This window comes from Solanum dulcamara, chromosome 4 (genome assembly GCF_947179165.1).
Source record: "Solanum dulcamara chromosome 4, daSolDulc1.2, whole genome shotgun sequence".
NCBI classification, from domain to species: Eukaryota; Viridiplantae; Streptophyta; class Magnoliopsida; order Solanales; family Solanaceae; genus Solanum; species Solanum dulcamara.
In genome coordinates, this window is record NC_077240.1 from 54,519,327 (window position 1) to 54,535,590 (window position 16,264).

Consider the following 16,264-nt stretch of genomic DNA (forward strand, 5'->3'; position numbering starts at 1 on the left):
CTTGAGTGGAAGGAAAGAGATATAGATAATGCCTCATCGCGTCCGCTTCCACTTCCCATGTAGCATTCTCTACTTGTTGATTTTATGCAACCTCTTTATTCCTTAATCTCTTCACATGCCGGTCTAAGATTTCCACCGAAACCTCCTCATAGGTTAAATCTCTTCAACGTTCACACTTTCTAATGGTACAATAGGGTTTGGATCACCCACAAACTTTCATAACATAGACACATGAAATACTAGATGAACCATAGCCAACTGAAATGGCAAATCTAACTCATATATCACTTTGCCAACACGCTTCAATATTACAAAAGGTCCAACATATCTAGGACTCAATTTTGTTTTCTTACCAAAATGTATTATACCCTTCATAGGTGAAACCTTCAAATAAACCCAATCATCCAAATCAAATTCAAGCTTTTGTCTTCAAATGTACGAATAGGACCTTTGATGATTTTGAGCCATCTTCAATCTTTCTCTTATGATCTTTACCTTCTCAATTGCATCAACTACCAAATCGGGACCAATCAATGCCATCTCACCTACTTTAAACCACCCCACCGGGGATCTACACATTCTCCCATATAAGGCTTCAAAAGGAGCCATTTGGATACTAGAGTGATAACTATTATTGTAGGCATCAATGGAAAATGCTCATCCCAACCTCCTTTAAAATCAATCACACACGTCCTCAATATATCCTCCAAAGTTTGGATCATTCTTTCAGCTTGTCCATCGGTTTGAGGATGAAACTGGTACTTAGCTTAACTTTTGTGCCAAGACCTTTTTGAAATGACTTTCAAAAATGTAAAGTGAAATGACTACCTTGATATGATATAATAGATAAAGGAACACCATGAAATTCCACAAATTCACGAATCTACAACTTAGCATAGTCTTCGGTACCAAAGAAAGTCTTAATCGGTAGGAAGTTTGTCAACTTCGTAATTCGGTCCACAACTACCCAAGTAGAATCATATTGCCTTCTAGTACAAGGCAAACCTATCACAAAGTCCATAGTCACATCTTTCCACTTCCAAGTAGGACTTTCAATATCTTGAGCTAAACCTTCCGGCCTTTGATATTCAACCTTCACTTGTTGACAATTAGGAAACTTAGCCACGAACTCTGCTATGTCCTTCTTCATGCCATTCCACCAATACACTTTCCTCAAATCACGGTACATCTTTGTGGATCCCAGATGAATTGAATACTGAGAACTATGGACCTCATTCAATATCAATTCCCTAGTCCATCCACATTAGCATACACAAATGACCTTAGTAGCGAAGTATCCCATCTCTCTCTTGGGAGAATGCCTCAATGGCTTTTTCGACAATTGACTTATTTAATTCAACAAAAATTGGATCAAGATCTTATTTGGCTTTTACCTCGACCACAAGAGACGATTATGAGCCATTATGTACAAGAACACCCTCATTATTTGAATCAACCAATCGCACACCTAAACATGAAAATATATGGACATCTTCATCAACTCCTTCATACCTTCCTCAACATGTGCAACACTATCGATGGACAATCGACTAAGAGAATTGGCTATAATATTTACCTTACCCAGATGGTACAACACACTCATATCATAGTCCTTTAGGAGTTCAAGCCACCTCCTTTGCCTAAGGTTCAAGTCCTTTTGTCTTAACACATATTACAAGCTTTTTTGGTCGGTAAACACATCCACATACACCCCATAGAGGTAATGACGCCAAATTTTCAAAGCAAACACCACCACCGAAAGTTTAAGATCATGGGTTGGATAATTTCGTTCATTTACTTTAAGTTACCTTGCAGCATAGGCAATAACCTTACCATATTGCATCAAAACACAACCCAAACCAACACGTGAGGCATCAAAATAAACAACAAACCCATCCGAACAATCAGGTAATATCAAGATAGGATCTGACGTAAGGCGATCCTTCAATATTTGAAAACTCTTCTCACATTCTTCCGACCATTGAAATTTCACCTTCTTTTGAGGCAACTTAGTCAAAGGTGAAGCAATAGATGAAAAATTTTCAACAAACCTTCTATAGTATATAGCCAAGCCCAAAAAGTTTCTAATATATGAAGGAGACAATGGCTAGTCCAATTGCTTACCGCCTCCATTTCTTTGGATCAACCTTAATCCCATCACCGAACACCACATGGATAATAAATGCCTTCTCCCTTAGCCAAAATTCACACTTATTAAACTTGGCAAAAAGTTATTTGTCTCTCAACGTTTGTAACACAATTCTCAAGTGACCCATATAATCTTCCTCATTTCGAGAGTAAATCAAGATATCATTAATATAAACTACTACAAACATGTCTAAGTATGGCTTAAAAATACGATTCATCAAATACATGAAGATAGCGGGAGCATTAGTCAAACCAAATGACATGACTAAGAATTCAAAATGACAATACCTTGTTTGGAACACTGTCTTGGGAATATCATACTCTCTTACCCTTAGTTGATGATAACCGGAACGGCGATCAATCTTTGAAAAGTAACTTGCCCTTTGTAATTAGTCAAACAAATCATCTATCCTTAGAATTGGACACTTGTTCTTTACGGTGACCTTATTCAATTACTGGTAATCTATACACAATCAGAGTGAACCATCTTTCTTTATAACAAACAACACGGGAGCACCCCATGGTGATATACTTGTCCTTATAAAATCTTTATCCAACAAGTCCTTCAATTGCTCTTTCAACTCCTTAAGTTCTGCTGGAGCCATATGGTAAGGAGGAATAGAAATGGGTTGAGGTTCAGGAAGCAAATCTATGCCAAAGCCAATTTCTCTTTTGGGAGGAACACCAGGAAAGTCATCGGGAAACTCATTAGATATAGGGACCAACTCAAGAGTAGGAGTTTTAGAATCAACATCCCTAACTCGCACTATACGATAGATGCACCCTTTGGAAATCATTTTCTGGCCATAAGATATGAAATGAATCGACTCTTAACCACCTAATCATTACCCTTCCATTCAAGAGTAGGCTCCTTAGGAAATTCAAACTTGACCGTACGGTTTCTACAATCAATGGACATAAGAGGCATGTAACTAATCCATAACAAGAATAATGTCAAAATTGGTCATATCTAATTCAACAAGATCACAAGGGATAACTTTAAGCAAAACTGACACGAGATAATTTTTATAAACTCTCTTCGCTAACACTGAATCACCAACGAGAGTATAAACCAAATAGGGTTCTAACAAGACTACAGAGTACACATAAAATCTCATAGCAAGATAAGGAGTACTAAAAGACAAGCTTACACTCAAATCAAGCAATACATAAACATCAAAGTTAAAGACCCGTAACATACCTGTGACCACATCGGGAGTCTCATCCACATCTTGCCTAGCATGAAGAGGATAGAACCGGTTGTTACGTTGGCCACCCTAAGGTTGTGCTTGGGTACCTTGTTGCACTTGGCCTCCTTGAGGACGACCTTCTCCACCCTTGTTAGAAATATAAGGGAACTTGGATTGCTTATGGACAATCTTTCCACATCCATAACAAGCACCCATTCCCATCAAGCATTTCCCTCAATGATTCTTTTCATACTTTGCATACTGGGGAAATAAAGGGATACTAGTATTCCCACCTCTTCCTTGAACCTTGGGGTATGACACCCTATCTTTAACAAACTTCTTCTCCAAACTTTGGCCTTGATGATAACGGCCACTACTACCATCGGTCCTAGCATTTGAGAACCCACCTTTATACCGAGCTCTCTTAGAATCCCGCATTCGCATCTCTTTGAGTTTCTCTTCCTCAATTTGTTCTACAAAATTCATAAGCTAAGATATGTCCATCTTCTTAACAAGCATAGTTGTACGACATTCCTTTGCAACCAAGTTAGACACCCCCAATATGAATTGGCTCATTCTGGCATGTGGATCGGCAACCAGTGAAAAAGCATACTTGGATAGCTTGGTGAACTTGAGGGAATAGTCCCTCATACCCTATTTCCTTGTTGGAGATTAATGAACTCCAACACTTTAGCTTCCCTTAGCTCTAGAGGGAAAAAATGATCAAGGAAAGCAAGCTTGAAGACTTTCCACTTAATAGGACCTTCATCTACTCTGTCTAAATTCCATTGAGTATACCACACTTGAGCAACACTTTTTAGTTGATAGGCGACCAACTCCGCTTTCTCTTCCGAAGTCATCCCATAATGCTCACTATCTTGTAAAAATCATCAATGAATTCTTTTGGGTCCTCGTCAACTTTTGAACCATAGAACTCTGGAGGGTTCATCCCTGTAAATTCCTTACTCTAGAATCTGGAGTAGGAACATTAAGAGGAGCCGCAACCTCTTGGTTGGTAACAACTTGGGCTAGCATGGTAATAGTGGTCCGAAACTCCGCATTAGTCACTTCGTTGGACAAAGGAAAATTTCCTTGAGGAACTGGAGGAGCTTGGGCTTCATTAGCATTGATACACTTGGCAAACCTTAGAGGAATTTTTTTGAAAGTAGCAAAGGACAATCGTTAGGGAAAGAAAGTCTAAGAACATACTTTATCGCTTGACTTAGGTTATGAAAGAAGTGGGGATTCCTAAAATACCTTATAGCCTCCTATTCATATATGTGGCACGCTTTACAACCATGAATTAGACTCTACGAGATGCGTTATATTGGACAACCTAGGACATCATAAACTTTGTGCTCTAATACAAAGTTTGTCATGACCCAACCTAGATCCTAGTCATAACACGGCGATTAAAACCTCGAAGGGCTCCAACCAAGCCTCTTGACATATCATTAAGCAAACATAAGGTAAATTAAAGCAAAACATAGCATAAGAAAGAGTTTAAACATGAATCATAAAAGAGAGTGTACATCCCAATCAAAGACAAGTTCTACCAAGGCCAGGATCTGAAAGAGAGCTTTGATATGGTTCAGTAAATAGGAATCCCAGTAATACAGTAAACATTGGACTCGACTTCATATAGACTCTACATGTTTGTCCAACAAATTTCCTCTACTAATCAAGAAGGGGGGGGGGGATAAGATGTCTCTCTAGCTTACCCTCAACTCAAACCATAACAGAGTATTCTAAAGAAATAACTCATAACAAGTCCTTGACAAATGAGGACTCACCAAAGTTCACTGATATGGGAGCTCAACTAGCCACGTGTAGGAATATGATCCTCAACCCCTGCATTATGAAACAATGTAGGAAATAATATACGTTAGTATGTTTGAATGTACTAAGTATGTGGGCATGACATGCAATATAAATCATAGGATGCAATGATCAATTAACGTAAATCATAGGTATGACAACCTGGTAATTTCTGAGCCTCTGAATTTTATTATGAATCATTTTATGATTGTTAAATAGACGATAACTCATCCTATTGAGTTGTAGAATCTTCTTCAGAGGATGGTCCTAATCAAGTTCAAGGACTCACCCTATGACTCATTCCTACGAGTCGTAGGAATCTCTACAAGTCGTAAGGGGACTTGTAGACTTTAAGTCAGCCTACATTTTCCTGAAAATTTCCATTCGTTCAAATTTTCATCTTCGGGGGTCTTACAATATCTCCCCCTTGGGAACATTCGTCGACGAATAAGATCAACTTAGCATATAAAGGTCATGGAATGAGGACTAGCAACCCAACATGAATGCAATGACACATAGAAAAGCATAAACCATGAGATTTTTGCAAACTCAACATAAATCATACTTGAAAACCACCTTCATGAACATGCATGAATATGAAAGACATTCGAAACTGAAACATAGGAGTTTAAATGATTTTATCTTGAGCAACTTAGTATCTTAGGCTTTAGTGGATGGAAATAGATACGGATAACGCTTCATCGTATCCACTTCCGCTTCCCACATAGCACTCTTAACTTGTTGATTTATCCACAACACCTTGACGGACACAACCTCTTTATTCCTTAATCTCTTCACTTGCAGGTCTAAGTTTTCCATCGGAACCTCCTCATAGGTCAAATTCTCTTCAACGTTCCATTTTCCAATGATACAATAGAGTTTGGATCATCCACAAACTTTCTTAACATACTCATGAAATACTAGAAAACCATAGCCAACTAAAACGGAAAATCTAACTCGTATGACACTTTGCCAACACGCTTCAATATTCTACAAGGTCCTATATATAGGACTATATTTCCCTTTCTTACCAAAAGCATTATATCCTTCATAGGTGAAACCTTCAAATACACCCAATCAATCACATCAAATTCAAACTCTCGTCTTTTAATATCTGAATAGGACCTTTGACGACTTTGAGTTATCTTCAATATTTCTCTTATAAGTCTCACCTTCTCCATTACATCAACTACCAAATCGGGACCAATCAATGCAATATCACCCACTTAAAGCCACCCCATCGGAGATCTACACCTTCTCTCATACAAGGCTTCAAAAGAAGCCATTTGGATGCTAGAGTGATAACTATTATTGTAGGAAAACTCAATCAATGGCAAATGCTCATCCAAACCTCTTATAAAATCAATCAAAGACACCCTCAACATATCCTCCAAAGTTTGGATCATTCTTTAAGCTTGTCCATCAGTTTGAGGATGAAGAGCGGTATTTAGCTTAACTTTTATGCCAAGACCTTTTTGAAACATCTTCAAAAAATGCAAAGTGAATTGAGTACCTCGATCCGATATAACAGACAAAGGAACATAATGAAATTTCACAAATTCATGAATGTACAACTTAGCATAGTCTTCTATACAATAGGAAGTCTTAACCAATAGGAAGTATGCCAATTTCATCATTCGGTCCACACCCACCCAAATGGAATCATATTGCCTTCTAGTACGAGGCAAATCCATCACAAAGTCCATATTCACATATTCCAACTTCCAAGTAAGAGTTTCAATGTTTTGAGATAAACCTCCCAATCTTTGATGTTTAACCTTCACTTGTTGACAATTAGGACACTAATCCATGAACTCCGCGGTGTCCTTCTTCAATCCATTCCACCAATACACCTCCCTCAAATCACGGTACATCTTGGTGGATCCCGGATAAGTTGAATACCGGGACTATAGGCCTTATCCAGTATCAATTTCCTTAGTCCATCCACATTATGTACACATAAACGACGTTGGTTGCGATGTACCCCATCTCCCCCTTTGGAGAATGCCTCAATGTCTTTTTCATCAACCGACTTATTTAATTCAACCAAAACTGGATCAAGATCTTATTTGGGTATTACCTCTGCCACAAGAGATGATTCCAAGACATTATATATAAGAACACCCCCATCATTTGAATCAACCAATCACACACCTAAACATGTCTGTATATGTGTTACACCCCGTACTTTGATACCTTAGAATGCTTCTTAAACTTCTCAAGTTTCTGGGAAGGCTCTTAAGGTTCTTATAAGTCATTATGTGAGTCAGATAGTTAATAATGCTATTAGATAACTCCAAGGAAAGGAGAACGAAATGCTTCATAATAAGGAAGATTGGAAATAGGGTTATAAAAATTCGAAAGGAGTTGGAGGCCGAGAAATGAGATGTAGGACTCGATTGACTCGCGTAAGCTACCAACTTGGAGGATTTATGTACTTAAGCTACTCGAGTGCGTGTTGAGACTAAGTAGCAAGGAATACATAGGCTCTTAAAGTGCGATAAAATTACGAACCCACGGAAGAGAAATAAGGAAACGACGCACCTACTTGAAGTAAGTAGGTGACTCACCTACTTGACACATGGCAGCATGTGATAGGTAAACATGGAAGCTCAGGAAAGTGACACCTGGTAGCAGGTGACACACCATGGGGTGGACCCCCACCTGCCACATGGCAACCATGGATTGGTTGCATAATTGAGGTGGCTGCCTAAGGGTGTGACACGTGTCACCCTTAGGGGATGACATGTGTCACTCTCCAAAAAGATATATATCTATGTATGGATGACTATTAAGTCATTTTTAGCCAAAACCTTGAACAACAATAGAGAGAAAAATGTGGAGAAGAAAGCAAAGGCAGCCATGGTTTGGACAAACACTATTGTTAGTAAAATGAGTATAACTCCTTGTGTAAGGCTTAGTTTTAAGTGATTCAAGATTTTTTGGAAATATATTTCATAGAGATATAACTTTCATTTAGACTCTACAAACCAGTTTTGCTTTTCTCTCCTCAAAAAATGGTGGCGAAGCATGGGGGAGCTGCTGCCCAGATTGTGTTTTGGAAATCCTACAAGGACAGCTGTGAGTATTTTGGTCATATAGTTTCGTGCAAAATTGCTGTAGGGGTAATTCAAAATTGTTTGCGACCTTGATACACACGTCTATAACTTTCATTGAGGCCACAAATCCTATTTCCCTCAATTACCCCTCCGAAACTAAGCGATAATATAAGACAGTGGGCTGTCCAGATTTCACATCTTGGATAGTTTTGGCGAGTTTTACAAGTTTAATGTAATGTAAGGCCTTTTCTTTTAAATTGGAGTTTATGGTATTGTTATATGGTTTATTACACCCCTTGTATGCTACTGGAATTTTAAGAATGTCGTAGAAATGCTTGATGTTCGAAATAAACTAAATTGGAATCGCTATAGTTAAATTGTCATCGAAGGATAGTGTTGTTCGTGTGAGGTGCTGCTGCAGGGGTTTGATGTGTTGTTGCAAGGCCTAAATATGTTCTAATATGGTTTAGGGTGCTGCTGGTTGAATCCACACGACCCCTCGTTGCGTATAATGAAGGGCGTTACAAAATAAAGGCTAGATGCCCTATTGTGCTACCGCATTTTTGAATAAGTCGTTTGGAGTTTATGTTGTATATTGTTGGTGTGAATTGCTGTAGGTTGTTGTTGTTGGTTGGCTGTAGGTCTTAGGGACCAAATTGGAAATTTGGATAGGGCACATTATAGGGGAGGTGCTGCCCAATTTTCGTCGACGCCTTAGCGAATTACAGAACTAGTCGGAAAAACGACTAAGGAAATAGATTCCATTTATAGTAAGATGTAACCTAGGGTGCTGGAAAGTAAAAGGGGTTGATATTCATACTACTTTCATGTTGAATAGGTTCAAATAACGGCGAGGCAAGCAGGATAAGGAATAATTCAGACAAGGTATGTGAAGCTTTCTCTTGGCATGTTTTGGTATAAGTTCGTACAACTATCTTTCTTTCCTTTTGGCAATGTTTAGCCTTAAGTGGATTGTATACGAAGTGCGGGGATAATTCCATTCTAGAATTCCGAGTATGCCTCATAACCCCTATCCACTGTTCAATATTGGAGTTCCTGTGAAGATTAAGTATTGCCTAGTAGGGCTTCTATGTGTCAGAATGTAATGTGTAGGAAGCTATCTCTCATTCCCAGTGAGATGTATTTGATATGAAAATGAGATTACGATTCCATAGTGGTTCACCGAGCCCCATGAAGGGCCGGGTACGAAATATGTATATGAAGATCACCTGAAGAAAAGTCCAGAGGTATATAAAGCCATTCCTTCTTTTGGCATGTTTTGGTATAAATATGTAAAGCCTATCTGTTCTTTCTTTTGGGCATGTGTTAGATCTATATGACAAAGTGATATATGTATGAAGCTTGGGTAACTCTATTCATGAGCTCTGAACATGATTCATGATTCATAATTTGTGTTCACTGTTGAATGTTAAGACTCTAAAAGTAGTTAAGCTTTCATTCGTCAAGTCTTCTATATGATGAGAAGTAGTGTACGTAAAGTTATTCTTACTCTCTTTTGGCATGACTTAGATGTAAGTATTATATATATGAAGTTTGACTTTATTCCACTCTTAAAACTCGGAGGGTGAGTTAAGGCTCTTGTTCACTTCCTATTGATTAGAACTCCTGTAATTTCAAAGTTTCCATGTGATAGGAAATGGTACATGTAAAACTTGTCTTTTCCTACTTCTAGAAAGACTAGACTAAAGGTACTATAGGACATGGATTTGGATATAGCCCCATTTATAGACTCTGGATGTAACTCGTGACTTGTACCCACTTTTGAATGATAAGGGCCTTGAAGTAGTTGAACTACGACCCTTAAGCCTTCTATAGGTTGAATAGTGTTGGAATGTGTAAGCTCCTATACCTAGGGGCTCTTGAACATGCTATATGGTGATATCTAAGGGATGTTTGATATGTTACAGAGTTTTGCGTGCATGTATATGCATTATGATATATATATGGATCGGGTCGAATGTACCTCGACACATTTTGCTATGTAAGGATCGGGTCGTACGTTCCACGATAGATTATGCATTATACGGATCGGGCCATCGTACCTCGGCAATATTATGCATTATACAGATCGGGCCATCATACTTCGGCATTATTATGCATTATATGGATTGGGTCGTCGTACCTCGGCATTGTTATACGATATACAGATTGGGCCGTCGTTCCTCGGCATTATTATATGATACATGGATCGGGCTGTCGTTCCTCGGCATGCACTTTCTATATACAGGGATCAGACTGTATGTTCCACAGCGTTAATGGCATATATATACCTATCATGATAGATGATGTGTTTATAACACCGGGTCCCTGAGTGGGCCGAATACGGTACGTGATAATGGTATACATGACTTTATTTTATGAGATGCAGGTACAATACCCTATTAAATATTATCCTTGGTTTCCTGCATCCCTGTTTCAGTTGTTATCTCAAGTTATGTTATGCTTATATACTCAGTACATGTATCGTACTGACCCCCCTTTCTTTGGGGGGCTGCATTTCATGCCCACAGGTACAATACAGATTTTGGGAGTCCACCAGCTCAGGATTCCACTCAGCAAGTTTAGAAGAAGATCCATTGATTTGGAGCCAAGTTTTGGTACCAAACCACCGATGTATATATTTGGTTACACAGGGGTACGGCGGGGGCCCTGTCCCGCCATATGTGACTTTACGGCACGTTGTAAATGTTTTTACGTTATGGTAGCCTTGTCGGCTTGCATTCTCTTCCATGATACGGTATGAATGAAAGAGGCCAAAGTACACGAAAAAGTTTTAACTCATTGGGGTTTTTGTGAGTAGTATCGCTTCGCTCATAGTTCAATTTGACTACAGTCGACAAATACGTAAACGGGGGTCCAGGTCGGACCCCAGTCGCGGCCTACGGGGTTGGGTCGTGACAATATGGACATATTTTATCAAATCCATCTTACCTTCCTCAACATATGCAACATTATCCATGGACAACCGACTAAGAGTATCGACTATAATATTTGTCATACTCGGATGGTACAACACACTTATATCATAGTCCTTTAGGAGTTCAAACCCTCTACTTTTCCTAAGGTTCAAGTCCCTTTGGATAAACATATATTTCAAGCTTTTATGGTCGGTAAACATACCCACATGCACTCTATAGAGGTAATGACGCCAAATTTTCAAAGCGAACACCACCACCGCAAGTTCAAGATCATGGGTTGGATAATTTTGTTCATGCACTTAAGTTTTCTTGAGGCATAGGCTATAACCTTACTATGTTGCATCAAAACACAACCCAAACCAATACGTGAGGCATCATAATAAACAACAAATCTATCTGAACCTTCAGGAATGTCAACCCACAACCTAGAACCAGACGAAACAATACCCGGCAACGAAGATAGTCATCTAGCCAAGAAACTAGAATGGCCGAAGAGAAATACTAGTCAAGAAAACTCTAGCTATCACGACCCAACCCCGTAGGCCATGACTGGGGTCCGACCTGGACCCCCCCGTACACTTAGCTATCAACGGTGGTAACATTGAACTGCAATTAAAACAATATTATGTAACCAAGCCCCACTGGGCGAAAACATTTTCATGAATCTGTAGCCCTTTTCTTTTATATCACAACATGACAGGGCACGCAAGCCGATAAGGCTGCCATAACATAATAACATATATCATGTAGACCCAGCTGAATCAAACTGACATACACAATCCACATATACATGTCTGCAGACCTCTAAAAATATAAATGATAACATATGGCGGGACAGGGCCCCCACTATACACTAGAATAGACAAAACAATGTTATACACCAGTGGACAATATCAAAAACTAGGCCCTAAAACAATGGAGCCTCTTCCAGCTGAGCTACATGGAATCCTAAGATGACGGACTCCCAAACCTATATCTGTACCTGCAGGCATAAACGCAGCCCCCCGAGAAAGAAGGTCAGTACGACCTATGTACTGAGTATGTAAAATGTAACATAATACACTGGAGGTATATTCAAAATAGAGAAGCAGGGGGACAAATTATTAAATCGAAGTCATGTACCTGTACTCTGTGAATCACAAAAGCATGCATGCTCAATTTATACAATATAGCCGACCCTTTCAGAGGTTCGGTGAATCACATCTGTAGGACCATCATAGGCCCGGCGCTATCACCACCTTATTACAACACATCATCATATATATACATACGTACCCGGCCCTCTAGTGAGGGGCTCGATGAACAATGCAGTGAATTGTGCACGACAACATACCCGGCCCGGGACTCGGTGAAAGAAGTGTTACAGTATACACGAGTAGAGTAGTGAGTAACTATATGCAATTCAAATCATTATCAAAGACTCGACAGAATAAGAAAGTTAAGCTTTTGTTTGAGGACCCGAGTAACGGTGTAGTCATCTTGAGTGTCCTCTAAATGCCATTATGGGCTGTCTCAAAAGTAATCTCGGGGACCCTAGACATGTATTAATGTAGGGCCAAATCATTTATGGAATCAAAACACTTAATCTCGTATAGTCTTTAAGACTTGGAGCTTGTACCTTTGGTACCTTTTTAACATATATAGTTTTCAGGGAAATAGTTTGACTATTGTAGGAGTTCAATATTCAGAAGTAAATAAGAGATGTTTGAGAATGGAGTTACCCTAGAACTCAGATAATATTCAACTTACAACTAAGACAAAGGCATGCCCAAAAGAAGAAGGAGAATAAGCTTTATGCAGTCTGTACTTTCCTTCAGGTGATCTTCATATACATATTTCATACCCGGCCCTTCATGGGGCTCGGTTAACCACTATGGCATCGTAATCTCATTTTCGTATCAAATACATCTCAATGGAAATGAGAGATAGATTTCCATACATTACATTCTAACATACAGAAGCCCTACTAGGCAATACTCAGAATTCTGGGAATGGAATTATCCCCTCACTTCATATACAATTCACTTAAGGCTAAACACTGCCAAAAGGAAAGAATCATAGTTGTACGAACTTATACCAAAATATGCCAAGGGAAAGCTTTACATACCTTGTCTGAATTATTCCTTATCCTGCTTGCCTCGCCGTCCTTTGAACCTATTCAACATGAAAGTAGTATGAATATCAATGCCTTTTACTTTCCATCACCCTAGGTTACATCTTAGTATTAGTGGAATCTATTTCCTTAGTCGTTTCCCCGACTAGTTCTATTATTCGCTAAGTCGTCGACGAAAATTCGGCAGCACCTCCCCTATAATATGCCCTATCCAAAGTTCCAATTAGGTCCCTAAGACCTACAGACAACAAACAACAACAACCTGCATCAATTCGGACCAACAATATACAACATAAACTCCAAACGACTTATTCAAAGATACGGTAGCACAATAGGGCGTCTAGCATTTATTTTGTAACGTCTTTCATTATAGGCAATGAGGGGTCGTGTGGATTCAACTAGCAGCACCCTAACTCACATTAGAACATATTTAGGCCCTGAAAAAACACATCAAACCCCTGCAGCAGCACCTCACACGAACAACACTATCCTTCGACGACAATTTAACTATACCAATTCCAATTTAGTTTATTTCGAATGTCGAGCATTTCTACGACATTCTTAAACTTCCAGCAGCATACAAGGGGTGTAATACACCATATAAAGACACCATAAACTTCAAATTGAAAGGAAAAACCTTACCTTACGTTAAACTTGTCAAACTCGCCAAAACTATCAAAACGCGAAATCTGGACAGCCCACTGCCTTATATTGTCGCTTAGTTTTGGAGGGGTAATTGAAGGAAACAAGATTTGTGGCCTCAATAAAAGTTATAGACATGCATATAAAGGTTGAAAAAAAATTTGAATTACCCCTACAGCAATTTTGTACGAAAATATATGACCAAAATACTTACAGCTGTCCGTGTAGAATTTCCAAAACCAAATCTGAGCAGTACCTCCTCTACACTTCATCACCGTTTTTCTAGCTGATATAAGTAAAAATGGATTTCGAAGTCTAAAAGAAAGTTATATACCCATGCAATACCTTTCCAAAACATATTGACTCACCCGAAACGAAGCTATACACAAGACGTTATGCCAATATTACTAACCACTGTACCTTCCAAAAACGGGTTTGTTAACTAGCGCTTTCTCTTTAAGTTTCTCTTAGTTTTCCAAGTGAAGAACTGAAAATATGGTTGCGTAGGCATCGTAATATACATATATACACCTCCACGTATTTTAGGAACGTCGTATATAATTAATTCACGAAGAGAAAATTAGAAAACTCACCTTTAAACTTCAAGAACCATGGCTGCCTCTCTATCTCTCTCCCTCAAGTTTTTTTCTCTATGTTGGCTGATGTTTTTGATGGATAACTGAAGTATATGATATATATCAACATATATATGTGGCTTTAATGTGTGACACGTGTCAACCCCAAGAGGTGACACGTGTCCAGCCCTTATTGGGCCACCGCACCTACCTGTTCAAGGAGGGGCTGCCACGTGCCAGTGGGGCCCACCTCCCCCAAGCAGGTGGGTCACCTACTTGACCCCAAGCAGGTGGGTCACCTGCCTACTTAGGTGCTTCCACGTGTCACCCTCCCATTGGCTGCCCCGCGATTTTTTTTTTCTTTCTCGTGGGTTCGTAATCTCGTCTCACTTTAAGAGCCTATGAAACCCTTGCTACATAAGTTGGTATGTACTCCAATAGCTTAAGTATGTAAGACTTTCAAGTTAGTAGCTTACGTAGGTAACTCGAGTTCTACGACTTATTTCATAGCCTCCAACTCTTTCCGGATTCGTATAACTCTATTTCCAACCTTCCTTCTCACGAGGTATCACAATCCCCTTTCCTTAGAGTTGTTTGATAGTGTCGTAGCGTATCCGGATCACATTATAATGTCCAAGGAACTTATGAGACATTCCGAGTTTAAAAAAAAGGGTGGGGTGTAACATCCTTCCCCCCTTTAGAACATTCGTCCCCGAATGTTAGACAAAACTTCTCTTAGCACCTTATACAACTTGTAGGGAGGTTCTTTTCTATTTTCTTAACACATACTTCCATACCAGTACTTCATATACGTGTTTCGGGAATCGGGGTTATTTATACATATCAGTTACAGGTGCAAATACTTGTATTTCATATTCTCTTCAGTTCCCCGATCATCCTTTTTCTGGTTTTGGTTTTTCTATCGTATCTTGCTGGAAGGCATGTATTTAGTCTACAATCTTCCAGTTTGCCGATCTAAGATGATGATAGGTTTTGCCTCATAGGATTCCATCTCCTGGACCTTATTTATGGACTATACCCTGGGTTCAGTATTTGATGGACTGGGCGTATAGTTTCCAAATAAGGAGCCCGTTTGGATTGGCTTTAAGTTGGTCAAAACCAACTTAAAGCCCCTTTTCAGCTTTTGGACGTGTTTGCCTAATGCTAACTTTAAGTCAGAAAGTTCTTAAAGTCAGTCAAAAATGAAAAGTTAGGATTCCTAACTTTTTTTTTCTAAGTGCTTAAAGTCATTTTCTTTGACCATGGAAATTACTTTTATATCCCTTATATTTTAACTAAATTCCCAAACTACCTTTTTTATTCTTTTAACCCTAAAATTTACATAATTTTTCCTCATTTAAGCACTTTTATCCAAACACTCAACTGCTTATTTATAAAAATAACTTTCAACACTTTAAAGTTCTAAAAGCACTTCATACATAAAAGTTACTTTTTTAAGCCCATCCAAACGGGCTCAAGGTGGTAATCTTAACTTACCAGTCATGTTGCCCACCTTATGAGTAACTTGATACATTCTGACATATTCTGGGTCAAGTTCCTTTTCTAGGTGACCCTATGATGAACATTCAATCATCAACTTGAACTCTGTATGTCGACGTCGATTATCTGTATACCATTCCTGCCGATTCTGGGCTTTTAGTCAATAGCTTACTTAATCATGTCGGGGCCTTACAACTTAGTCTTTTCCCCCTCAGGGGGACTTATGGGCTCTCCCTTACAACATCTGGTAGGGGGATCATCTGAATACTAGAACGGTGGT